Here is a 25,506-nt window from a genome sequence, read left to right as displayed (position 1 = left end):
CATCCCTCTTCTGTTCTGAAATTTGATTTGTCCTTTTCATATGTGTTCCTTTTTTGGATTGAATCCTTTGGTATATATGGTCATGCCAATTTTCTTCCCCTATTCGATCTGAGGAAGTGGGTCTGGCTCACGAAAGCTCATCACCTAATAAATCATCTTGTTAGTCTTTAAAGTGCTACATAGTCCTGTTTTTTGTTTTAGCTATACCAGACTCACACAGCTACATTTCTATCACTAAATTAGAGAAAATCCAGTTTTATTCCAGCATCACAGGGATTAATTTGAGACACATAAGGGCTTGAGCCAAGGTGCACTGAAATAATGGAAGACTCCTAGGCTACAACTAGACAGTGGCGCTATTTCGGGATCCCGAGAGGATCCTGAAAAAGTTATTCCGCGTCTGTAAGCATGCCCATTATTTCTAAATATATTTCTAAATAACGGGTGTGCTTTTCCAGTGTCCCTGTAACCCTCACTCCACAAGCGCAAAGGGACTTGTTGGAATAGCACTTTATTTTGAAATTCCAAAATAAGCTATTTCGAAATCAGATCGAAATAAGAGATGCAATTTGAGTAGCTCAAATTGTGTATCTTATTTTGACCTTCGAGTACAGTGTAGATGCACCCCTATTGTCCTCAGTGAACTTTGGATCAAGCCCTGATTTAGTAGTAATTGGCTAATGAGTCTTCCATTCTTTGGCCTTCCTAATTCACACCTCTAGTAATAACGTTATGCTTAGGAATACATTAAAGAAGACAGAGAAACACTCAAGGAAGGCAGTTTCTCCCATGTTATGAAATGCATTCCTTGCTTTGAGATTCTGAGTTTGGCACCCATCATAAGATGGGTAAAGTCTACTCTAAAAAATGATTCTGTATGTATGTCATGATAGCCCTCCATGTTTATTGCTTCTTGAGGATTTTTGTATCAGATTGATTCAATTTCTATGTAAAAAGAGAGGGTTCTGACTTCCAGCGCTGCAAATTCACTGTGGACTCTGGACTCACTAGACAACTGAACCGTTTGGTCTAACCAGCAGGATAGAAACAAGTTAAATGCACTCGTCCTGACTATGTTGACTCTGTTTAAGTAGCTCTGAATGTTTCGTGTCCATACTTGGACATGTCTACGCAGCAGAGCTAAACTTGAAATAAGCTACGCAATTGAGCTATGCTAATTGCCTCACTTAAGTTGAAATAGCTTTTCAACTTTTGGCACTGTCTACACAGCAGTTATTTTGAGATGGAGCACTCTTCCCCCGACTTCCCTTACTCCTTATACAATGAGGGTTACAAGAGTCAGAGTAAGAAGTCTTCCAGCTCAACATTATTTTGAAATAACTGCTTATGTGTAGAAGTGGACGATGTTAGTTCAGAATAACATCAGTTATTCCGAAATAACGCTGCTGTATAGACATAGACTTAGTCTGAAATAATAACTCCTGAAATAACTATTTCAAAATAAGCTTATTCTCCAAGGAAAGTAGGATTTATTATTCCAAAACAACCAGCCCTTTATTATTTTGAACTAATTGGCTTGGTGGTGTGGACACTCCGCTTGTTATTTTGAAATAACTCCCTGGCGTCGACATGCAGAGCATCCTGCGGGCACATATCCCAGAGTTCCCAGGACAACTCCCAGCAGCAGTACCTTGAGGGTGGTTTCCAAAGCTTTTCCCACTGCTGTCCAGGGGGAGAGAGATCAAATATAACTTATAGCTTATAAGCCCCTGGGAAATGCCCATCAGTTCATTGCTACTTCCAAACCACTTACCCAGCATGATGGTAAAGCCAAGAACCCAGCACGCACTCCTAGAGAGACGTGTGCTATAGCATTTGAGAAACCACCGTGACAGATCTAAGACGGTTGAGGAAAGAAAGTGGAGGGTGTCCCCAAAGTGCCTGCAGCGAAGCAGACACGGAGCCCAGCATTCCACAGAGCCTGCAGACCAGGGAACCGGGTGCCACCACCAGTTGAGCAGATGGCTTCTTTACTCCAGAATGGATTTCAGAGGGCTAGGCACAGCTTTGGTCTCCTCCAAACGCACGGAGTGGCGGGGTGGAGTCATCCTCAAGACTGATAATAGCCACAGATCTTCAAGGAGACTTTCCTGCAACTCTGTGCAGTGTTATGTGCAGTGGTCAGACCACCGAGAGAGTGGTCTTTTCCCAGGGGAAAGTGACTAGCAGATGCTCTGTGGGCAGTGGATACAGGGAACTGCTACAGGGTCCGCGGGAACCCCTTTGGGGTCAGCATGTCCACAAAGGGTGATGCTTTGGTAGAGATTTGCAGGGCCGTACAAGGCTGTTGCAAGGCCGTGCGATGAGAGTGACCAATAAGCTGGAGCTCATCAAGGTACATAAACATTTTGGCTTCCCAAACTGTGCCAGAGCCACGGATGAAGCCCGGGTGCCCATCTCGTCCTAGCACCCGCTGGTCATGAGCGTTCGCCAGTAGCAACAGGTACTATTACATGGTGATGGGGGACTTAGTGAATCTTGGTGGGAGACTTGGATGACAGCGAAGGGTGTATGATAAAAGAATTTTTAAAACTCCAGAGGAAGCAGAATGGAACTTTGCTCCCACCAAAGGATGTTGACATTTCTGGCGCGTCTGTCCTCAGTGGAATTATCAGAGAGCCTGCCCACCTTTTATTACCCCTAGCTCACAAGGCCATTCCCACACAGTGCAAAGAAAGAAAATGTAAACTACATCCTGGCAAATTGAGAAAAGCAAGAACGCGAACTATCCTTATGTCTTACAGCATTCTAAGCCAACGGTAACGGATAAAGAAAAGGATTATCATTGTAACAGGACAATGGAGGCCTGTTCTATATGTAACGTCAATCAAAGCAATGAACAGAAAATTAGAATACATCTAAGTAGCCCATACTCACAGTTGAGCCGTATAAATTAAGTCCAGCCCTCGGATTAACCATGACCAGAAAACAAACGCTTTATACATGATTGTCCTTGTACACACCAAGCAAAATTGTGTTTCTCATCATGTTAATCAACATGCTTTCTTCTTTGAGTGATTGCTTATGTCAATAACAATTAGGTGTGAGGGCATCACATGCACGGCAGCCGGAAGATTTCCTCCCTAGCGGTATCCATCAGGTTAGCCTAGGCACCCGCAGAGTCAGACTTTCATGGCACTCAATACTGGGCCCTGCCAAACCGCCATCCCATCAGTTCCTTCTTGCCCCCAGAGACAGCTAGCTGGAACACCCTCAGTTGTGGCCTTGGAACATACATCTTAGTAGTCTTGTGTGCAGTTGTAGCTCACTTGTTCCAGTAGTCTTAGTAGTTTAGCTGAATCAAGATATTTCATTTAGGCCCCCGCATCCTCTAATGCTCTGCCACCACCAGGGTATGCCTCGATCCCCAGTCCTTAAAGCCTGTGAAGACCATGGCAAGTCTATAGCCCCCCACTCAAGTTGCAGTGGGGGAGGTCTATTAGGAAACACTATTTCACTAGGAGGAGGGTAAAGCACTCAAATGGGTTGCTTAAGGAGGGGGTGGACTCTCCATCCCTAGAGGTTTCTAGGTCCTGGCTTGACACAGCTCTCTCTGGGCTGATTGAGTTGGGGTTGGTCCTGCTTTGGGCAGGGGTCTGGACTTGACTCCTGAGGTCTCTTCCAGCCCTCGAATTCTATGATTCTACACCAGTGTTTCTTGAACTGTGTTCTGTGGCACACCGGTGTGCCGCGGAGAACAACAGAGTTTAAAATGGCTGCCCTTAAAGGGGCAGGCAACTTTTTTTTTCTCAATAACTTCCCCCCTACCCTTTTTCCCCCAACCTTTTTTTAGCCCCCCTCTTCCCCCCTCAACAAAAAATCCTTGGTGTTCCTCATAAAAAAAATTATTGTTTGGTGTTCCTCAGTCTTACAAAGTTTAAGAAACACTGTTCTATGCCCTTCAGCGACCCGCACACTTCATGTCTGAAGTGTCTGGGAGAGAACCCACACTCAGAGGAGTGCTGTAAAATTGGCAGAGGGTTTCGCCCTAGAACCCAAAGCCCAGGGAACCTCAAGATCCTCCATATGGAAGCTGCACTCTGTCTGCAATAGGACCCGACTCAGCAGATCCCACTCTGAGTTAGTGCTCAGGAAGGACTCCCCCAGAGACACTTGGCAGCATAACGGCTCTGCCAGTAAAACACAGGCCACAGGGAGGCACAGGTCTCAATCTCTGGTGCCCCAAAAGAAAAGGAAGGGGCAGCTCTCCCCCCGGCCAAATGTAAATAGCCAGCCACAGGGAGACCCGAGTCAGGCCACTCCCCCTCAGCCCCAATGCCTACCAGAGCCAAGTTAACTCCTGCCCCGCTCCTTGAGGGCAGTTGAGTCTGGGACCCTCACAGCTCTCTGGTCCAGTGCAGCAGGGGGTTGTGTCTCCCCTCCACAGTGGCGGAGTTTGAGGTGGCTGCAGCTCCCAGTGCCGTCCTCCCCTCTGAGGCAGGACAAGTCACTGGTGCCAGTTCTTCCCCCAGTGTCTTTGAGGAGCAAGCTGGCAATAATGGTGCTCCCCATCCCCTGTACACGACTCCCTGGCACAGGACACCCTCGCGGAGGACCCAGACCAGTCCCACAGCACCAAACACTGGCACTACTGAGCACCGCTCCTTCGTGGGCTTTATACTCAGAGGAAGAAGTGGCAGTGGAGCCCTACCACTCCCACAGGAGCAGGAGGGTCAGGTCCTGGCACAGCCACCAGCCCTCCCTGGCACCGTGGCCCTTGTACCTCCTCAGAGTGCAGAACACGTTGTCTGACTCTCTTAGCAGGTCTTCACAAACTTCCTCTTCCAGCCACGGGAGTCTCCCTGGATAGGCCTGTTGGACACGAGGGGGCACTCTCAAGGAAGGAACACACCGATGGCGCTTTCCGTTGTGCCACGTGGCAATGTCCCCCTCATTCACAAGTTGCTCCTCAACATTTGGAGGGACGCCGTGATCTTGATAGCTCCAGCCTGGGTCTGTCAACACTGGTGCACATCTCTCCTTGAAATGTCTATAGAAGCCCCCATCACCTTGCCACTCTTCATGGACTTGCTAACTCAGGATCACCATCATCTCCAGCACTCAGACCTTGAGTCTTGTACCTCAGAGTGTGGAAGCTCCATGGCTGAACCCAACGGCACTTGCTTGTTCACACAAGTTCTTCTTGGCAGTAGGAAACCTTCCAATGGGTCTACCTACACTATCCATCTCCAACACTGGTTTCCCGCACCTTTATCTCCTCCCATAGACTGGGCACCTTACCTCTTGCTCATCAGGATTATAAAAAGCCACGGTGGAAATAGACTCCACCTCCCATGTACGGTTCAGCCAGGGAAAGTCCCATTTGCCTTTCTTTAACCATAGCAAATATCCATCCTATATTAGGGAACAACAGATGTTTTCAATGAATTATCAAAAGAAAAAAAAAAGATCCCCGATGCCTGGAGAGATGCACAAAGTATAATTATCCTGAAGGCCTAATGAGGTCTCCTCCAACTGTCCTCTAACAGGCCCATTTTATTAAATCAAGCTGCAAACATTTATGCTGCAGTCCTTGCAAACAGACTGGAAAAATTACTACCTACATATATTAACAGAGACCAAAGAGGATTTCTATAAAACAGGCAGCTAATGGACGATGTTCACAGAGCTTTAGAACCACTCCTCTTCGCTATCAGTGAACCCCAGCTATTTTTTTTCACTGGATGCAGAAAAAGTTGTTGACAAAGTAGCCATTCTTAAAAGAATACTGTACTAGGTTTTGGTCTGAACTTTCAAAATTGGATTGCCAACTATGAGAATAAATGGATATCTATCAGAAAATCCCCCCTGTTCATAGACATTATCAACCCTTCTTTTGGACATGGTTATAGAGTCATTCACCCAATCAATCAGAAATAACCCTAATATCAACGACTTACAATAAAGAACAGGAAACACAAATGAACCGTACATTCAGACAGTGGTACGTCATTTGTTATGAATCCAGCTTACTCCACACCAGAATTGCATGAGGAAATCTCACAATTGGGCAAAGTGTCAAAATTCAAAATAAACTATGACAAGTCAGAGTTCTTGGATGTCTGTGTGGGCTCTGTTCTGAAGAAAAATATAAGAGAAAAATAAATGAGTAACTACTTCAGTATTACATCTGGGCATATACATTTTGAAAAGACGGCAAGACCTATACAATATTAATTATGCTCCTTTGAATAAGGAAATCAAAACAGATCTGGAAAATTGGTCAAAATGAAATTTCATGGCTAGGGAAAATTGCAGCTCTTAAAATGAATTTCTTACCCCAAATTAATTTCCCTTTCCAAACACTCTCCCTTTAAGCCCCAGGAAGTCTCTTAGATCATCGGCAATCCGTGATGAACAAATTCATTTGGTGAAATTAGAAACTGAAGTTTAAGAAATCTAATTTATAAAAGCCATAGCAAAATGAGGATTGACTTTACCAAACATGAAGCACTATTACCAAGTTAATCATATTAGAAATCTTGTATGTTGAGTATCATCACATCCCCAATAAGCACTGGGAAGAGACAGAACAAACCTATTACACTGTAGTTTGCAGTCAAACTCCTCATGAACCCCACAATAAAAACACATTAGCACAGGCCAAAAATCAATATATAACCACCTTTTTCTTAAAGCACCACTAAGAAACTTGGGATATTGTATTTAGAAAGTTATTCCCATAACTATCACCTCTAATGCCCATAGTAAATAATAAAGAATTTAGCCCATCTAAAGGCTTGGGAAATTTTGACATTTGGGAGCTTTCAGATATATCAAAATTTGGCCAATAGTTTAGCAACAACATATGTAGATCATTGGATTAAATATAACTTTCAAAGACGCCAGAATTCCTTTATTTCAATAACCTGCCATTGAGACATTATTTTTAATCCAACCTCACACAAAAAAACAAATGTAAGCAGAAAATAGAGTCTGAAAAACTGCATGTCATATCCATGACACATGAAGGTTTATTTTCTACCATATACAAAGTAATTTCGAATTGTTTATTAGATAAAAGAACAGGTTCGTGAAAAGACAGAAAGTTTGTGTAGGGATAGACACCAAAACTGAAGAATGGAACAACATAACAGGCAATGATCCCTATACCTCAATAGGCACATTCATTTTAAAATGAAATTATTATTTTTGAATCACTGGTACCTAACGTCACTTGAAATTAAATGAATTCATGGTACAGGGACTAGGAAATGCTAGAGAGAATTAATAAAATGGAGGATGTCTCTGTATTTGTTGGATATGTCAAAAATGAAACCGTTTTGGAAAGTTGAGTCCATAAGAGTCAGCTGTCAGAGAACCCCTTGGTGTTTTTATTAAATTGTTCAGAAACTATGTCTTATAAAAGCCATAAAGAACAAATCATTTGCCTCTTTGTTGCTTCAAGAATTACCAGAGGGAGATGGAGAAGAGAAAAAAGGCTTCCCATAAAACATCTGATGGGTTCAAAAAGTATGGAAAATTCTGGTACTAGAAAAATTAACACAATTCTGCAGAAGAGAAGGGGAAAAAAGATAGCTTCTTAGCAATCTGGTGGAACATTTGGATGTGCTGGAAGAGGATCGCTGCCTGCTACCACAACTAATATTTGACTTAACAGTCATTCAAATTCTACTCAAACTTCAGATATTAAACTAAGGAAAACAGACAGTAGGCATAAACTTCATGTCATGTAGAATTTTGACAGGACAACTAATAATCGAGTTACACATCTAAGAAAAAAAGAAGTTTAAACCTCACCAACTGACAAAACAGAAGAGGAACAAGAAGAGAAGAAACACATCAATCACAATATGTGATCAACTTTACAAAGTTGAAGAAAGTGACTGGTAGCACATCTCATCAATACAGCTTTAGGATCTTCCAGGGGCCAACGTATAAGCGTGAGTGTAGAAAGCTCAAGATCCCATCTCCATGTTTTGTTAGTCTTTTCGGTGCTACTAGACTATTTGTTGTTTTTTAAGTTTTTCCTGTTACAGACTAACTCGGCTACCCCTCTGAAGTTTTTTATATTTAAGTTGTGAAACAAGTTCGATAATAGAATCATAGAACACTAGGACTGGAAGGGCCCTCGAGAGGTCATCGAATCCAGTCCCCTGCCCTCACGGCAGGACCAGATACTGTCTAGACCATCCCTGACAGACATTTATCTAACCTGCTCTTAAATATCTCCAGAGATGGGGATTCCACAACCTCCCTGGGAAATTTATTCCAGTGTTTAACTACCCTGACAGTTAGGAACTTTTTCCTAATGTCCAACCGAAACCTCCCTTGCTGCAGTTTTCTGTTACCAAAAATGATTCTGTAAATTAAATGATAAATGAATAAAGAACACGGAGGAATTAGTGCACTGCAATATGCCCCTGGCACATGCAAATAGTCCATCGCTATATGTTGTATAAAGTTTCCTTATCATTTTTTATAAGATTCTGAGCGGTCAGGAATGGGAGATTTCCATAACTAGGCTGTTTCCTTGTTTGAAGAGATGTATCCATGCAGGATATTTTATCCCCATTTGTTTGTGTTCACAAAGGGTATGTCTACACTACCCTCCTAATTCGAACTAGGAGGGTAATGTATGCATACCGCACTTGCAAATGAAGCCCGGGATTTGAATTTCCCAGGCTTCATTTGCATAAGCGGGGCTCCGCCATTTTTAAATCCCTGCTCGTTCGAACCCTGTGCCGCGCGGCTACACGCAGCACGAACTAGGTAGTAACGGTAATTTGAACTAGGAAGCCTAGTTCGAACTACCTAGTTCGTGCCGCGTGTAGCCGCACGGCACAGGGTTCGAACGAGCGGGGATTTAAAAATGGCGGAGCCCCGCTTATGCAAATGAAGCCCGGGAAATTCAAATCCCGGGCTTCATTTGCAAGTGCGGTATGCCTCCATTACCCTCCTAGTTCGAACTAGCGGGGTAGTGTAGACATACCCAAACCCTTGGGCTATGTCTACACTGCCCCCTCTTGCGCAAAAAAATGCAAATGAGGTGAAGCATGGACTATCGCCGTGTGTCATTTGCATAATTAATGAGGCTCTATTTTTGCACAAGAGCCATTCTTCTGCATTTTTTTCAGGAAGAATAGCTTTTGCGCAAAAGCCTCTTGCGCAAAAACGGAGCTTCATTAATTATGCAAATGAAGTGTGGCGATATTCCACGCTTCGCCTCATGTGCATATTTTTTTTTGTGCAAGAGCAGGCAGTGTAGACATAGCCCTGGTGTAAACAGGGCCAGGCTAGCATGAGGTCTATGTACCAATTATTTGCCACTTATCCATCTCGTTGAGAGTTTAAGTGGGATTGACAATTTGTACTAGTGGGGATGAATTTTAATCCCAAACAGACTCAGATAGCATAGATGCAAGGGTTATAAAACCAGCCACAATGAAAGAGCCACAATAAAAGGCAATTCAGAACAAATTTTAAAATATCTTGTGTTCCACCCAGCTTATGAGGAATATAGGCAGTACCGGCACTGCAGATCTGGTTGTGAAGTACCATGCAAGTCTATGGTGTTGTGCCTATGCTTTACTGAGTAACATTTTGAACACATACTAGGTAACAAAACACAAATAACTGAAGTCTACTGAGCATGTGCCTGTGGTCCCTGATCCACCAGACCCTGTGAATCAGCAGGCCCCCACTCCCAAGGGAGCAGAACCGAGCTCTGCATAGCACATGGCACTTGGAGCAGTTTATAGTGAACTCGAGTAAAGTTTTATTTAACCAAGACCAGAAAGTCAAACACTAACAAACAAAAATATTGCAAACAAAGGGATATGTATAAAATCACACCTGATCCCAACTAAGGAGATACCCTCTTGCCTAATAATGTACAGCTCACCCCCAAATCCTTCTGTAATACCGAAGGGTTTCTAGGGGCATTGCTGACTGTCAATTCAGGGCGAATTGCTTAGAAACAGGGCTACTCACAGCCCAAGGCTGGGAGACCTCCACTGGAAGGCACGCCAAGGCAGTCGCAGAGCACTTCTCTTCACCACACTGGCCAGCAAGATGTTCATACCAGCAATTTCCTTAGACACTCCAGTTCTTCTGTGCCACCACCAGTGTCCCTCTAAGATTTTCCAACCATGAGCGGAGTGAGTTTTGGCTTATGCACTAGTATTGAGGTCGTGTGTGCTGGGTTAGACGTGCACCACTGTGGCACCCAATTTATTAGCGCACACACATTCCCGGCTGCTGGAGCAGACCCCACCCCCCAGCCATGCGGCGTGTCCTTTTCCCAGCTGACGGAGCAGCCACCAGAACAGGCCCTGGCCCTTCCCCACCATGTGGCAGCCAGAGCAGGCCCACCCACCCCACCGTGTGACCGCAGCAGGTCCCAGCCCCTCACCCCAGCGGTTCCCTCACCACGCCGTCTCAGACAGCCCCACCCAGTGGAACAGCTGCCTGCCACATGAGTGCTGCTGTGTAGCTCCCCTGAGAAGGTGGGCAGGGGAAGATTTTTTTGTGCATGGACACACACCTTAGCAGGAAATATGGCCACCACCAGTACCGCTCCAAATACAGTGAGAGGGGATGAAAACCAGTCTCACCCAATCAAAAAAGATTCTTCTGACCCCAAAGGATCAACCACATTCCCAGGTCAATTCATACCTCAGATCTTGTCCAACACGTGTGCTGTTAGCCAACCCTTTACAATCTACCATGTAAAGGGCTATTCGTAAAAGAAAGGGTGAGCGTTAAAACGGCTAAAGGACTCAAATCCCAGTTGCAAAGTTATTGGTGCAGGCTTGTAGCAGAGGTGGAATAATCTATTGTCTTAAATCAAGTTTCTGGAACCGATTGGTCCTTTATTGAAGCTTCAGTTCATAGCAGAGGTCCTCCAGAGGCGAGAAGCCAGACTGAAGACCAAATGGAAGGATCTCCAAGGCCCATTATAGCTCCTAAGCCATGTGGAGGGAATCCCATTGTTCTCTGTGGAAAAATATGCTACAAATACAAAAAAAACCAGCTACACACGAGCGAGTCGCCCGTCCATGCACGACTCAGTTATTTACGGTGGAAGCCATTGCTCCCACGCAAGTCTGAACATTCACAGAAAAGTTCATCGGACGTGGATTGGCCCCGCCCAAGACCCATTGTTAGTCAAGTACGACTAAACACTGGACTAGCTGTCCTGTCACAATCCTGCCTCCTGGCGAAGTCTCCGAGAAACCAACATTGGAAATACAGGTAGCGAGCCAATATTCAGAACTTGGAACACAAATGATACAGGTGTGCGAGCAGTGTAAGTGCCTTGGCACACTGCGTACAAGATGTGGTGCACACATAGAACTGTGGTTGCCACAATGATTTGTCTGTTCATCTCACAACCCAATAACGTCGCCCCTTCTCACAGTGCTTTTCGACTGGGAGCACATCCACGGAGCGGCACAACCACGAGCATGAATTGGAGGGATCGCACTGTCATGGACAACGGCACCCAACTGGTGATTTCCCCTGGGGTGCTGGATCCCTTCCCTGCCCCAGGCCTTGACCCCACTCCGCCCTTCCCTACGCTCCCACGCCTGCCCCACCTCTTCCCGCCCCGATTCTGCCCTCTCCCCACCCAGTCCCCCACCTCTTCCTGCTCCCACTCCTCCCCAGCACTTCCAGCATGTGGCTAAACAGCCAATCACCAGTGGGCAGAGGGTGCTGGGGGGCGGGGAGGGCTGATCAGCAGAGCCTGCCTTTGGGTGGGAGGTGCTGGGGGAGCAGGGGAGGAGCTGACCAGCAAGGCTTCCAGTGGGAGCCGAGCACTCACAATTTTTTCCGTGGGTTCCCAGCTCTGGAGCACCCACAGAGTCAGCACCTATGGCACTGAAGGGCAAGACAAACAGTGGCTGCAGACCGTTCAGATATGAAAGGCCACCTCCCCGGAGCTGTGCGCTGGCATGTCCCAGCCCTCCAGCACAAGGGCATCACAATCAGAACGGCACTGGCGGCTGAGAAATTAGTGGCACTCACGCTCCGGAAGCCGGCCGCGTTGGACTGCTACCAGGCAGCGGGGATCATTCTGGAGTTGGAAATCCCAGCTTGGGAGCCAGTGTCCTGCAAATGCATAGGACCATACATCATCCCTCGTGTGGCGGGGATGTGCCCACCCGGTCCCCTCAGGAGGGGTGTGCCAGGTGTCTGAGGCCCCTCTCTCAACCCCGCGTGCATCCCAACATTCAACAGCAATAGTACAGCTCCCTGCACACAGGGCCGTGCAGCCAAAGTCAATAGTACAGGGAAGGTGGATGTGGAGGGGGTAGGGGGACTTGGGCCTGCCCTCTGCCCCGGATCCCAGCCCAGGGCCCTGTCAGCAGTGGAGTGGACCACCAACAGCTCGGTGGGGAATCCAGCCAAAACATGCCAAGCACCCGGGTTTCAACACCCTGCCTTGGGCTCCTTCCTACCAACTTCTCCCTCGTTGTCTGTTTCCTCTCTTTCCTCCCGCCCGGGGGTTCCAGCTGTGGTTCCCTGCTGACTGGTGATGGATTCTGGGTGCACCTGCGCTTCCCTTTCAGGAGCTCCCCCAGCACCTCCTTCCCCATCAGCAGTCAGCCCAAACTGAGGGTACATCTACACTGCAAGCTTATTTCGGAATAAGCTAGTCCAGATGATACATTCCGAAATAGCTTATTTTGAAATAGTGCGTCCACAGTACACGGAAGCCTCAAAATCAGTCTGAGGCTGGCTCCCCTAATGTGGAGGCGCTATCTTGATTCAGAGCCCCAGGAAGCACTGGGGAGAAATTACTTAGAATGGCCCTGATGAGGAGCTTTTTCGAAATAGCAGCAGTGGAGCGGCCACACACACCTTATTTCGAAATAGCTACTTCAGAAGAGGAGTTATTCCTCATGGAATGAGGCTTACAGAGGCCAAAATAAGCTGCCCATTATGTCGATATTATTTCAAAATAACGATATTGTTGTGTAGATGCTTATTCCATTATTCCGAAATAACGGTGCAGTGTAGACGCACCCTGAGCTACTCCACAGGGGTTTATAGAAGGCCTCCAGTTGGAGCACGCCCAGAAGGGCTGTGGGGGAGGGACCTTCTCAGCCAGGAAACTAGGCTTAACCCCTGCACCTCCGGTGAGGGTTAGTACACGTCTCGCTACACTGGTCTGTGACTGTAAGCAACATGGGTGGATTTGCAGTACTGCTGAGGGACAACACATGACAAGCTCACCTGTATCTTGGGCACAGCCCGCCTGGCCACAGAGTACAGCAACAGAAAGGGCTACTTTCCCACAGCGATGCAAGCACGGGAGGATCACTGGAGATGCTAGGGATCTCTGGGAAATCAGCAGGGGCTGGTAAGAGACAGTGTTTGATACTCGCATCTTTAAGGAAGCAGACTGTTCAAGAAGCTGCAACCAAGGACATTCTTTCCTAACCTGTGAATTAGCACTGGCGATGCTGAAACGCAGGTAACTGCCCAAGTGACCCTGCAGGACCCCGCCTACCCCTTCTTCATCTGGTTCCCAAATGGGCTTTGGGTAGATTGAAGGGACATTGCCGGTGTTCACCTGTAATGCCAAAAGGCGAACTGGAACCTGGGACCTCTAGAGCTTAGTGCACGAGTCTCTACTGCCTGAGCAAAAGGTACCCAGCTAGGGCTGTAGAGCAAACTCATTCTTCTCTCTCTAAGTGGTGTAAGTGCCACTCCATAGGACAGAACCACACCCAGTAGGTGTGTGGGTTACATAGTAGATTAGATAAGAAGAAAAATACCCCAATGCTTATAGCGGCCTGTTGTGTTTGCTGTCCACTTATCAGCATGACACTGTGTTTTTCACCAGCCTCTGAGTCCTGTATGCTTTGGGGGGCACTAGGTGTGCCGTCGAGTGTGCTGTGAAGTAACACAGATGAATTTGTCTCCAAAAATATAAATGTTTTGTGGACCAAAAACAATGTCCAAAATAATGCACAATTAAAAACAGCCATGCAAATTGACCAAATAAATTAACAGAATGGAACTATACCATTAAAATGGTAGAAAACATGTGTGTCCATTTCAGTCCATTTCTGCCCGACATATACCAAAGGTAGCCAAAGGAGAAGGTCAAGTGTGCTGACATTAGCCACCCTCCCTTTATAATCTCCCTTCCTGGTCTCATTAATATAAACCTGAGGTCCTTGGTAATGGGGCTTAGCAGCTTTTTGTCAGCGGTGGACATACCAGAGAGAGCTGTGAAACCAGATCAAGAACAACAGAACTGCTCTTTGCAATGCTAGGCCCTGGCTTTTTGTACCACATCCTGCTGTTCCTTAGAACAGGCAATGCTCATCTCCCAGGTCGCCTGCTTGTAATTGACCATGTCTGTTCACTTTCACCGCTCACTGCAAGCCCAAGCGATGTTCCCAGACTCACGAGGTGATCGGCAATGGGTGAAACAGGGCAGAAGTGGGATTAGCAGGGTTTTGTTACATTTATCTTTTTGCCAGGCTATAATGTAGGGCTAGTTGTGGGAGTTTGTTTCAGACGCGTGTTTTTTAAGAAATTGTCAAGAATACCCAGAATCTTGGATGGATGCTCTTTTAATGTAGAGTAGGAGAAACGGAAGTAAACCAGTATCTGTCTAAAGCATCTGTGCACTGTGCGCTGTCTAGCTACTGTAATTGTCATAGTCGCCACTTATCTGTCTTCATGAGAGGTTCTTGCTCTCTCACATTAGCACAGACCACATCTTAATAATAACGCAGAGTCTGGGGTCAAGGACATCTCTCCTCCATTCACTGGCTAAGGCCACCCCCCACCGCAATTTGGTTTTACTTCTTGGAGTAGTACTGGGAAGAGTAGGTCTAGGAACATGCTTGATGAACTTTTAGCTACATTTGAATGCAGTGAATCAGCATGAAACAAGGAAAGAGTCCGCTCCATCTCCCCAGACATTTTGCCAGGGACAACCAACACTCCATGGACCCCTACTTGAAAAGCATGCCAGTAGTATTTATCTATGGCACACAGACATAGCATGTAGCTAGTCAGCAAGCTCTCTGGGTCATGTATTGTCTATCTTCTGTATCTAAGCTAGCTAACAACCCTTTAACACATTTTTCCCTGTGGTACATGTCTATCCCCCTAGTCCAAGGTAATAGGGTTTTCTTGGTGGAGGATCACCAGCCCTGATGTTTTAATAATGGAGATTGCCTATCTCCTAGAACTGGAAGGTCATCAAGTCCAGTCCCCTGCCTTCACAGCAGGACCAAGTACCATCCCTGATGAAATTTTGCCCCCAATTCCTAAATGGCCTCCACAAGGATTGAACTCACAACCCTGGGTTTAGCAGGCCAATGCTCAAACCACTGAGGGTATGTCTACACTACCCCGCTAGTTCGAACTAGCGGGGTAATGTATGCATACCGAACTTGCTAATGAAGCCCGGGATTTGAATTTCCCGGGCTTCATTAGCATAAAGCCGGCGCCGCCATTTTTAAAAGCCGGCTAGTGCGAACCCCGTGCCGCGCAGCTACACGCGGCACGGGCTAGATAGTTCGAACTAGCTAGCCATTCCGAACTATCTGTACGCCTCGTGGAACGTACAGATAGTTCGGAATGGCTAGCTAGTTCGAACTATCTAGCCCGTGCCGCGTGTAGCCGCGCGGCACGGGGTTCGCACTAGCCGGCTTTTAAAAATGGCGGCGCCGGCTTTATGCTAATGAAGCCTGGGAAATTCAAATCCCGGGCTTCATTAGTAAGTTCGGTATGCATACATTACCCCCCAGTTCAAACTAGTGGGGTAGTGTAGACATACCCTCAGCTATCCCTCCCCCATATCACTTTAACCTGGCTTTCAAAAAATGAGCAGAAAATTGCATGGCAGCAGAGCAGACATTGTGAGACATAGCTGTGAGGTGAGCTGTCTATACTGAATGGGCATAGATACCTTTTGTTTTCAAGTCTTTACATTTGCACCTAAATTCTGCTGGAGACTCTCCCTGCACTCCATGCTGCTGCCTCATGCCGGCCCTCCTCCCAGCACGGTAATTCCTGAAGTTGCATCCTCAGGGGAAAGGATTCCATGGGTGGAGAGGATGGGGCAGTGGGAGGAAGGTCTGGCGACTGGAGGATGGGAACGGAAAGTCTCCTTGTCCTCTACCCCCCAACCCAGCCTGCCAGGACTCCCAGGCCAAATTGCACAGCTACTCCGGCCACAGCTGGCCCACAATGGGAGTTTGGGACCCCAGCTTTAGAGCCTTGAGGATAAGTAACTATGTTCTGAACAGGAGCCAGCCCAGGCCCTCAATTACTTGTTGGGCTGCAGGTATTTTACCACACGGAACTGAAGACTCCATGACAGCCCATATAAGCAAGGCTTTTGGTACGGCCTCTCTTTGGATGCTGTTTTCCATTTGAGTGCTTGCACACCACAGAAAGAGCCCAGAGAAGGGCTGCGAACATTATTAGAACCACAGGCAATTCCACATGGGAAAAAAACAAAAGAACAGATTCTGGCCTTACCCTAGCCCCTCTAGTTCCCTTTAGTGGAAAGGGGGTTGCGACAGCCCAGGAAAGAATTCCCCTGGCAAAAGTTTATGTGGGGGTGGCATGGATTTCAAAGGGATGTTGGATTATTTATGTGACACGTTCTTTAGCTGCTTGCATGATGAGCAGATAATTTCCTCAAATTCATTATTCAAAGGTAATTAACAGGGTTTTATTGAGACTGGGTTTGTACTCTCTTCCATGACCACAAACAGTTCTGTGTCCAGACAAGCTTGAATTATTCACTGTGACTAACTGAACCAATGAAATCTGCATTATCAACAAACAATTTTTCCTTCAGTTGACCATATTTATGGAAGGTCACATAATATTTTACTTCTTTTGTCAGTTATTAAATACATTTCTCACAGATTCCCTTTGTTGCTGCACAATTAGTTTTGTCTGCCATTGGCCCATCTGGGACTGCAATTAGCAAATATGAGACAATTTCTGGAGGGCTCTGAGTTATTAGAGAGAATTCTTTCCCAGATGTCTGGCTGGTGGGTCTTGCCACATTCTCAGAGTCTAACTGATCACCATATTTGGGGGTGGGAAGGAATTTTTCCCCATGCCCAATTGATAAAGACCCTGGGAATTGTTTCCCTTTCTCTGTAGTTTGCGGCACAAATCGTTTACCAGTTTAAACAACAGTAAATGGTGGATTCTCTGTGACCTGAAGTCTTTAAATCAAGATTTGAGGACTTCTGTGACACTGCCAGAAGTTACAGAAGTGGGTGGGTAAGGGTCCGTGGCATGCAATGTGACGATCATGATCAGAGCTCGACAATTAATGTAATCTACTCACCCGGGGTGAGTAGATTACAAGCCGACACAGCCGCACAGCATGGTCTGCGCACGCACAGCGTGCCAAACCATGCGGCTGGCAAGCGGGGCTCACCGCAGCTTGACGAGCCCTGATCATGATGGTTACTTCCAGCCTTAAAGTCTATGAGTCTATTTGTCAATACTCCATATTTGAGCTGTGCTGATCAGATGGTGTTGGTCAGATAAGCCACATGGCAGTGTTCCTCTTCAGGGACTGCATGATTGAACATTCACATATTCAAATAGGTAGTGGGTTTAAAACAAACAAAACGCTAATTCGAACTAGTTTTTAGTTCTAGATGCGTTAGTTCGAATTAGCTTAGTTCAAATTAACTAATTCGAACTAAGTTAATTCGAATTAACGTTGTAGTGTAGACGTACCCTGAGGGGGGATTTGATAGCAGCCTGCAACTTCCTGAAGGGAGGTTCCAAAGAGGATGGAGAAAGGCTGTTCTCAGTAGTGACAGATGGCAGAACAAGGAGAAATGGTCTCAAGTTGTGGCGGGAGAGGTCCAGGTTGGATATTAGGAAAAACTATTTCACTAGGAGAGAGGTGAAGCCCTGGAATGGGTTACCTAGGGAAGTAGTGGAGTCTCCATCCCTAGCGGTTTTTAAGTCTCAGCTTGACAAAGCCCTGGCTGGGTTGATTTAGTTGGGATTGGTCCTGCCTAGAGCAGGGGGCTGGACTTGATGACCTTCTGAGGTCTCTTCCAGCTCGATGGTTCTATGATTCTAAGAAAGAGGTGTGTTTGGTTGGTTGGTTTTGGGGTTTTTTGCAAAACACTTTTCATAACCTACTGGAATCTTTAAAAATCTTAGTTCAAGTTACTGACCATAATGCTGGCAAGAGGTGAACCACAGCCCAAAGAGCTTCTACCATACATCATTATACCAGCAGCAGCCAGGGCTGGGTTCAATATCTAGGGGTCCCTTTTCATCCATCTCACACAGACTGGCTCCAGCTTCCACTCAGTAGCATGGGAAATTCACACACCCCTGGGCGACTCTGAGAGGCGATGCTTCCGCACTCGCAAGCATAGAGTCTGAGTGTAGAAAAGAAACTTTTAATGAAAGAGGGAGAGAAGAGAGGGTATGTCTACACTTGCACCCTCTTTCGAGAGAGGGATGCAAATGAAGACATTCGAAATTGCAAATGAAGCCAGGATTTAAATATCCCATGCTTCGTTTGCATATTCGTGTTATGGCGCTATTTCGAAATACCAGACACTGTTAAGACGTGGTTATTTCGAGAGAAAACCCTTCTCTCGAAATAACTGGTAAACATCAGGCTACGTCTAGACTGCAAGTCTTTTTTGAAAGAACCTTTTTCAAAAGATATTTTCAAAAAAGCCTCTTTCAAAAAAGAGCGTCTAGACTACAACCAGTACTTTTGAAAAAGCAAGCCACTTTTTTGAAAGAGAGCACCCAGGCAGTCTGGACGCTCTCTTTCCAAAAGCACAGTTTGCATTACAAAGCGCCTTTTTTCGAAAGAGCACTTTCGAAAAAAGGCATTATTCCTCATAAAACGAGGTTTTCCACAGTCAAAAAAACTGCCACGTTCTTTCAATTTACTTTTGAAAGAATACAGCAGCAGTCTAGATGCAGGAATAAGGGTTATTTCAAGAGAAGGGTTTTCTCTCGAAATAACCGCGTCTTAACAGCATCTGATATTTCGAAATAGCGCTATTTCAAAATAGCGCCATAACGCTAATATGCAAATGAGGTGTGGTATATTTAAATCCCAGCTTCATTTGCCATTTCGAATGTCTTCATTTGCATCCCTCTCTCAAAAGAGGGCACAAGTGTAGACATACCCTTACATGGCAGTAGCTCGGAAAAATACCACAAACATAGTTTCTAACCCCCCACGAGTAACCAGGCCAGCTCAAATGGATTGAGCAATGTCTTTTACCCCTCAGGTTCACTAGTCCAACAATGTAAGGGTTCCATTCATTTACCCAAACCTTCTCCGTACCCCACTTACAGCTCTGTCCAGTCAGTGTGGACCCTGACACATCACCCTGATGATTCCACTCTTTGAGCCTGAGGCCATGCCACCTTTGTGTTGCTCCTGTGGTCTGCTGCCACCACCTGCTTCCGCTCCTACTGGCCGCCCGCCGGTCATTCCCACCATCCACTCTGCTGGCCACCTGCTGCTGCTCCTGCCGGTCATTCCCACCAGCCGCCTGCCGGTCATTCCCGCCAGCTGCTCGGCCGGCCACCTGCCAGTCATTCCTGCCAGCCACTCTGCTGGCCACCTGCCACTGCTCCTGCCAGCTGCCTACCGCCGCTCCTACCAGCCATCTGCCGGTCGCTCCCACCAGCAATCTTGCTGGCTGCAATGGGTCTGACTCCAGGCCAAACCAATGACTTCAGCTCTTAGTGATTTCAACTCTTTAGCCAACACCTAGGCAGGCAAAAGATTCTAGCTTCCACTGGACTAACAAAAAGACTGCTGATGGAGTCTGCTTTAGGTCTATCCTTAAAACAAGGGAGAGGGGAGGCAGGTTGAACCAGTCTTACAGCTCACATCTGGCAGACATGAAGCAGGCTGGCTCAAGCCCTTTCCCCCCAACTCTGTTCACTCAATTATGGAAGGGGGAGGCTTGTTCATTTGAGACCTCTTACAATGATGGTGTCTCTCCTGCAAGCACTGGTTTCATATTTTACAGTTCGCACATTTAGGGGTAGCATGATTTGTGACCCTCACCACAGCCCAAATTAGTTGCAATACATCACATTCCAGTCTAACAACTGATCCTCCATCAGCCCTGGCTGAATTGGATTTACATAACCACACCTCAGATTCCTTCTCCATCCCGGCATGAGCTGTATTTACATATCGACAGTTAACAGTTAATTATCTTGCAGAGCTACCCAATTTGAGTGAGCATACCCAGGGAAGCTCTCCCCTTTTAGCTGGCTGCTAGCAAGCAGTAGTTTAGCCCCTGTTTACATATATATATATATATATAACACTGACATCTTTTCTGACACTGTTTGCTGAGTCACCCCACTCTTGAAAATTATTCTCTAGTTCCTTTTATCTCCTTTGAAGATCAATCTGGTTCGATAGTTAATTTTGCTCTGCTTCCTTGTTACCACCTCTGGGAGATACAGAGCACGTTGATTTTCTACGTGTGCAGTTGCGGGGGGGTTAGTGACAATTTACAAGCTCTTGCAATCTGTGTGCTGCTGAATATGACTGATTTACCTTTCTGAGCGGTGAAAACACACAGAGCAGTCTGTGGGCTGAAAGCCAGGGAAAGTGTTCATTATTCTATGGGCTCTTCTGCTATCATGGAACTCAATGGATGTTCTTCACACAAAAGCACTGAGGACTAGGCTCACTTAGGGTTACTTAGTGCAACCCTTACTCATGCCGAGTAGAACTTACTTAGAGAAGTATCCCTCTCGTTTAGGTAACTACTACAAGCATGAATAGGGGTTACCCAACCTAGTCCTACATGAATGAAACTCCTCTACTCTGGAGGATACTGTAGGATCTGGTGAGCCACCTCTCTTTCTATAGGCATTGCCCTGCATTATGGAATAGCATATGCACAATCACGTGCATGCACACATGCACTAGTGCTTTGCAGTTCTTTGCACTTACGTTGTGCCTTCCACCCAAGAACTAGAGCATTGCCCGTATAACCTTAACACAATGACAGAATATTCTGCTATTAAGAAGAAGGAATAAAATCAGCTCAGAAGTTGTTACCACCATGACGTGGTACGACACAGGCAGATGACAGTGGCAGGAATGGATTACAACACTTGGAAGGAGGAAGGAGAACTCAAGAGTGGAAGGAAAGCAAGGGTTTGTCTTTGGAGATTGGAAGGAAGAGAAGCTCCAAAGTCTTTCGAAGAACCAGAAATTCAGATGCATTCATCACTATTTCCTGTTGACTTTAATGTACAATACAACAGAGAGGTGTCAAGAAGTGTCAGGAGCTAGATCAAAGGTTTAGGCATCAAACACCTGGCTTCTGTTCACAGCTGCGCTACACACCGTGTTCCTTCGCCACTTTGTGCCTCTGTTTCCCTCACTGTAAAATGGAGATTATGATACTGACCTGCCTCACAGGGATGGTGTAAATTCTCTAATTAGTCAGTAAAGCTCCTTGAGATTTCTGTGTGAGTGGTACTGTTCAAGAGTAGTTTAATGCCTTTCCTTTCAGCTGTTATTATCTGCCAATGATAAAGGCTAAACATCTAAACAGAAGAAGCCATAAGATCATTGTTGTTGGTTTTCTTCCCGAAATAGCGCTGACCAATGGAGCACTAGGTTATATTTCCCACAGACAAAAGACAAGGGACATTGCTCCAGCTGTTGCCTCTTTCAGCACAGTGCACTGAGTCTTCTAGATCTCACCTATGTGAAGCAGCTGTCTGAACATAGTAGATGTGTCCGTACAACAATCCTACAAGACGATGGCAGCAGTTCCGTTGTGCACGTAGATGTTCGAGAGGGAGTGGCTGAAAAATAACTCTTTTTGAGGTACTGCCCTCACCAGTACATCTGGGATATAAATGAGATCATGCACATCTTTAATTCACTGATTGAATCTTAGCTCCTGAGGTACAAGCACAGAGAGGGGCAACGGATCATAGAACCAAAGGGTCTAAACGAGAGGTATGTAGCAAATATCTTTGGGATTTCCTTTTCGTTAATCAGAGGAGCAAACAGCTCATCCAGCATATACAAAAAACTGCTCTCTTGGGGCTGCACATAGGTGGAGCGCACAGCACCCCTGACTTAGCAAGATCTCCCTATGCAGCTAGGTACTGTTATATTTTTTTAAACAAAAGAAAAATACATGGCGGGGCCATAAAACACAACCTTGCGGTGAAGTTTCAGTTACATCAGGGATAAATCATACTGAAATCTTGTGCAACCCGCTCACCTGCAGGGAGTAACGTTTTTGGCATGCAAGGGGATATTTTGCCTGTACCGGGAAGTGTTTTGCAAACTTTTGCTAGCTTAAAATGAGAGGTGGTCTTGAGCTCCAGCTGGCGCATAGGGTACAGCATGCATTTACTGAAAAAGACAGGTCAAAGGGGCAAAGAAATGATATTTTACACTCGATTCACCTCTCTCACAAGTAACAGTGTTTGCTAGCTGAACGGAGACCTGTAATTCTGCTGCTTACAGGTTCATGAGGCCAACTCTGAGCAGATTAAGAGAGAGGGCAAAATTTGGTTTAATGACAACATTCATTTCTGAGGATCTCTGGGAAGGGTTGGGCAACAAGTTTTCCCTAGAGGTTTTGGAGTACTGGCCTGTTTCTGAAAACGTAGAGAGCTGTGATTTGTACGCAACCTTTGTAAAGACCGAGAATTTTGTTTCATGCTGGCCTCTATCATTCTTAAGTTCTCTGCGGGAAAGGGTCATTTCTTGACGCGCAAAGGAGAATTAACTCATTGCTTTTCTGGTTCAGGACTCTCCAACTTTAAATTTGCTAGATCGGTTTTTTAGCTGTTTGCAATATTCTTCTTACTGCTTTTCAAGCACCAGCAGCACTTTTATAAATATTGTACAGGGCATTAGTTTGAATTTAAACAAGAGGTATTTTTATGAAGTACATTAAAATCTTAAACTTAAACAAATGGATTTCACTAACAAAGACCAGATCTTCTCTCTCGCTCCTTTTTTGACATGTGGGAAAATTATCATGGTATTAAAAGATTAGACCAACAGTCTAGCTTCAAGTGACTTTGAACCTTTCATTTTATTGAAGGAAAAAATTAAATGAGACACCCCGCAAGTTTCCAAAAGAGGCTGGATTTCTTCACTGAAAGAGACAGTGTGAGAGACAGCTAGCTCTCTAGTGTGTAATGTAAATAGAAAGAAGCACGTTTACTTCAATATCGTTGCATATTTTGTTCTTGGGTTTAATTACAAAATAGCTGTATCTGTTCACGTAAACATTCTGCCAGTTTGAACAGTTCAAGAATTCTGGGGACAGCACATTTTAAGGCAAGGGATTCTCTCTCTCAACATGCTGAATCTTCCAAAACATAAGAACATTTGTTTGGTATTGCCCGTGGAGACACCATACAAAAAAATGAATTTAAACAGCTGGTTTTCTTTTAATGGAACAGGGTGAAAATTCTCATTAAATTTTCATTTCAACTAAAAATAGTTTAATGTGAGAATCTAATATTGATTTTCTTCCTCGGTGGCCCCAAGGCGATTGCAAACAGGTGATTTATACTCAATCTATGTAGTGCACAAGTTTAGAACAAGAGGGGTATGATTCTGCTGCATAGATTAGTTAGCCAGTGACTGCAAATGCCTCTCAGAACATAGATGGTGGTTTCCTCAGAAAGGTCTACAGTGCAAATTGGGGGTCACAACTGCTCTCTATGCAGACATAAGTGAGCTAGCTTTGGGTGTGTCTAGACTACAGGGTTTTTTCGAAAAAGGTGGCCTTTTTAAAAAAAAAACTTCCACTGCATCTATACTGCTGCCACAGTCTTTTGAAAGTAAATAGAAAGAACGTGGCAGTTTTTTCGACCACGGAAAACCTCGTTTTACGAGGAAGAACGCCTTTTTTTGAAAGTGCTCTTCTAAAAACCAGCGCTATGTAATACAAACTCTGCTTTTTCGAAAGAGAGCATCCAGACTGGGTGCTCTCTTTCAAAAAAGCAGCTTGCTTTTTCAAAAGTACTGGTTGCCGTCTAGACGCTCTTTTTCGAAAGAGGCTTGCAGTCTAGATTTAGCCTTAGATTGAGATAGCAGGGGTGGAGGTTTGGGCAAGCCCCCTAAGTACATTCCTAGGATTCGGGGCAGGATGGTATTCAGATGGCTAGTCTGTTCCACTGCTTAGGCCACCATGCGTATACTGCTATTTTTTGAGAGCTAGCTTGATCAAAGGTAGCTTGGGTCTGCCTAGACATGCTGCATTCGCACTCCCTGATTGCAGTACAGACATATCCTAATGGTTCAATCCTGAAACTAGGCACATGAGTAATTTTACACACAAGCAGTTGCATTATCCACTGGACTCCTTGTATGAGTAAAGGGATTCTGGTGCATAAGTGCTTGCATGATCAGACCCTACACAAACAGGACTACATGTTAATGGTGATCTTAGGTGCATAGCTTGTTAGTTACATGATCATTCTTTTCAGCTGTCCCCTCCCTCTCCTCCCCTCCACCTTTGAGATCATCCAACTGCTCCAGGCTAATTGCTCTGCTACAGCTGTCCCAATATCAGTCACCCTCTACAGATAGGTTTAGTGTTAAAAAAAATCTACTGAATGACACAAGAGCTTTGTCATTGATTTAAGTGTGAGAAGGCTCAAGCTGCATGTGTGCATATTATACAAAATTTGAAATGCCCACAGCCTCATTACTCTTTCTCTCTAATTGAACTTCATCCACATTTACTTAACAATGAAACATAATGGTAGAATTACACCCAAGATGAATTTTGCCCCCGGTGCGCAGTCTGAGATTCTTTTACATCCAATGAAGGGATCTTGAAAGACACAGGGAATGTGTGATGTTTTTATTACCATTTCATAATGGAAGTATTACAATAAACTGACCCATTAAAATTGGGATGGATTTATTTTCAGTTCCTGAATCTGCCAACAGAAAATTCTGCCTTATATCACCTCAGTCCCAGCATCTGACATGTTCTGTATTTCAGTTTGATGGCCATTCTGCATGTATTTCTTTTTTCAGAAGAATAAAGCGTTCAAACTTTAAAAAAAAAAAAAAAAAGGATGACACGAGACCCTCATTGTCATGGGTGGAAACTTTGAAAGTTAGGGCAATAGATAAAAAAAAATAGGGTCATATGGTTAAAAGACAAACTCAGTCATTTTTTCCTGCTCCACGAGGTGAAAGTCAATCCACCTTATAAATTTTACAGTCATAAAAAGGAATGAAAAGCTATGATAATCATGACTCTAGCATCAGTCTCATTCGGCCAGCTGGACAATGTTACATCCATAAAACTTCTTGCTGCATAAACAAAGCTGTAAATATGGAGCTGCCATGCAGCCACATGTGGATTTTATAGACACTGATAGCATCTAATGAAATCTTCCGCGTTTTTTGATTTCTTTTTTCAGTTTGATTATGATAAACTACTAATGATCAGGCTTTTATAGCTCCATAAGTACAAACGGAGATGGCAA

General features: G+C 45.2%; 1 protein-coding gene across 3 annotated transcripts in view; it reads left to right on the top strand.

Annotated features, from left to right (window-relative positions):
• The window catches only part of ASIP (agouti signaling protein), a 121,386-nt gene that overhangs the window by 38,758 nt on the left and 57,122 nt on the right, over positions 1-25,506 (top strand). Inside the window, exon 1 of one of the 3 annotated variants that reach the window (XM_006131705.5) lies at positions 21,773-21,988. The exons of 1 other annotated variant lie outside the window; for it this stretch is intronic. The gene's annotated coding sequence lies outside the window, so the exon portion shown is untranslated. Of the gene's footprint in view, positions 1-21,772; positions 21,989-25,506 lie in introns of those variants that run through there. One more of the 3 variants, XM_006131706.5, reaches the window with a different exon arrangement.

This window comes from Pelodiscus sinensis, chromosome 17 (assembly GCF_052426305.1).
Source record: "Pelodiscus sinensis isolate ZL-2025 chromosome 17, ASM5242630v1, whole genome shotgun sequence".
Classification (NCBI taxonomy): Eukaryota; Metazoa; Chordata; order Testudines; family Trionychidae; genus Pelodiscus; species Pelodiscus sinensis.
The sequence above is the reverse complement of the archived record's forward strand: the minus strand, read 5'-3'. Positions and strand labels throughout refer to the sequence as shown.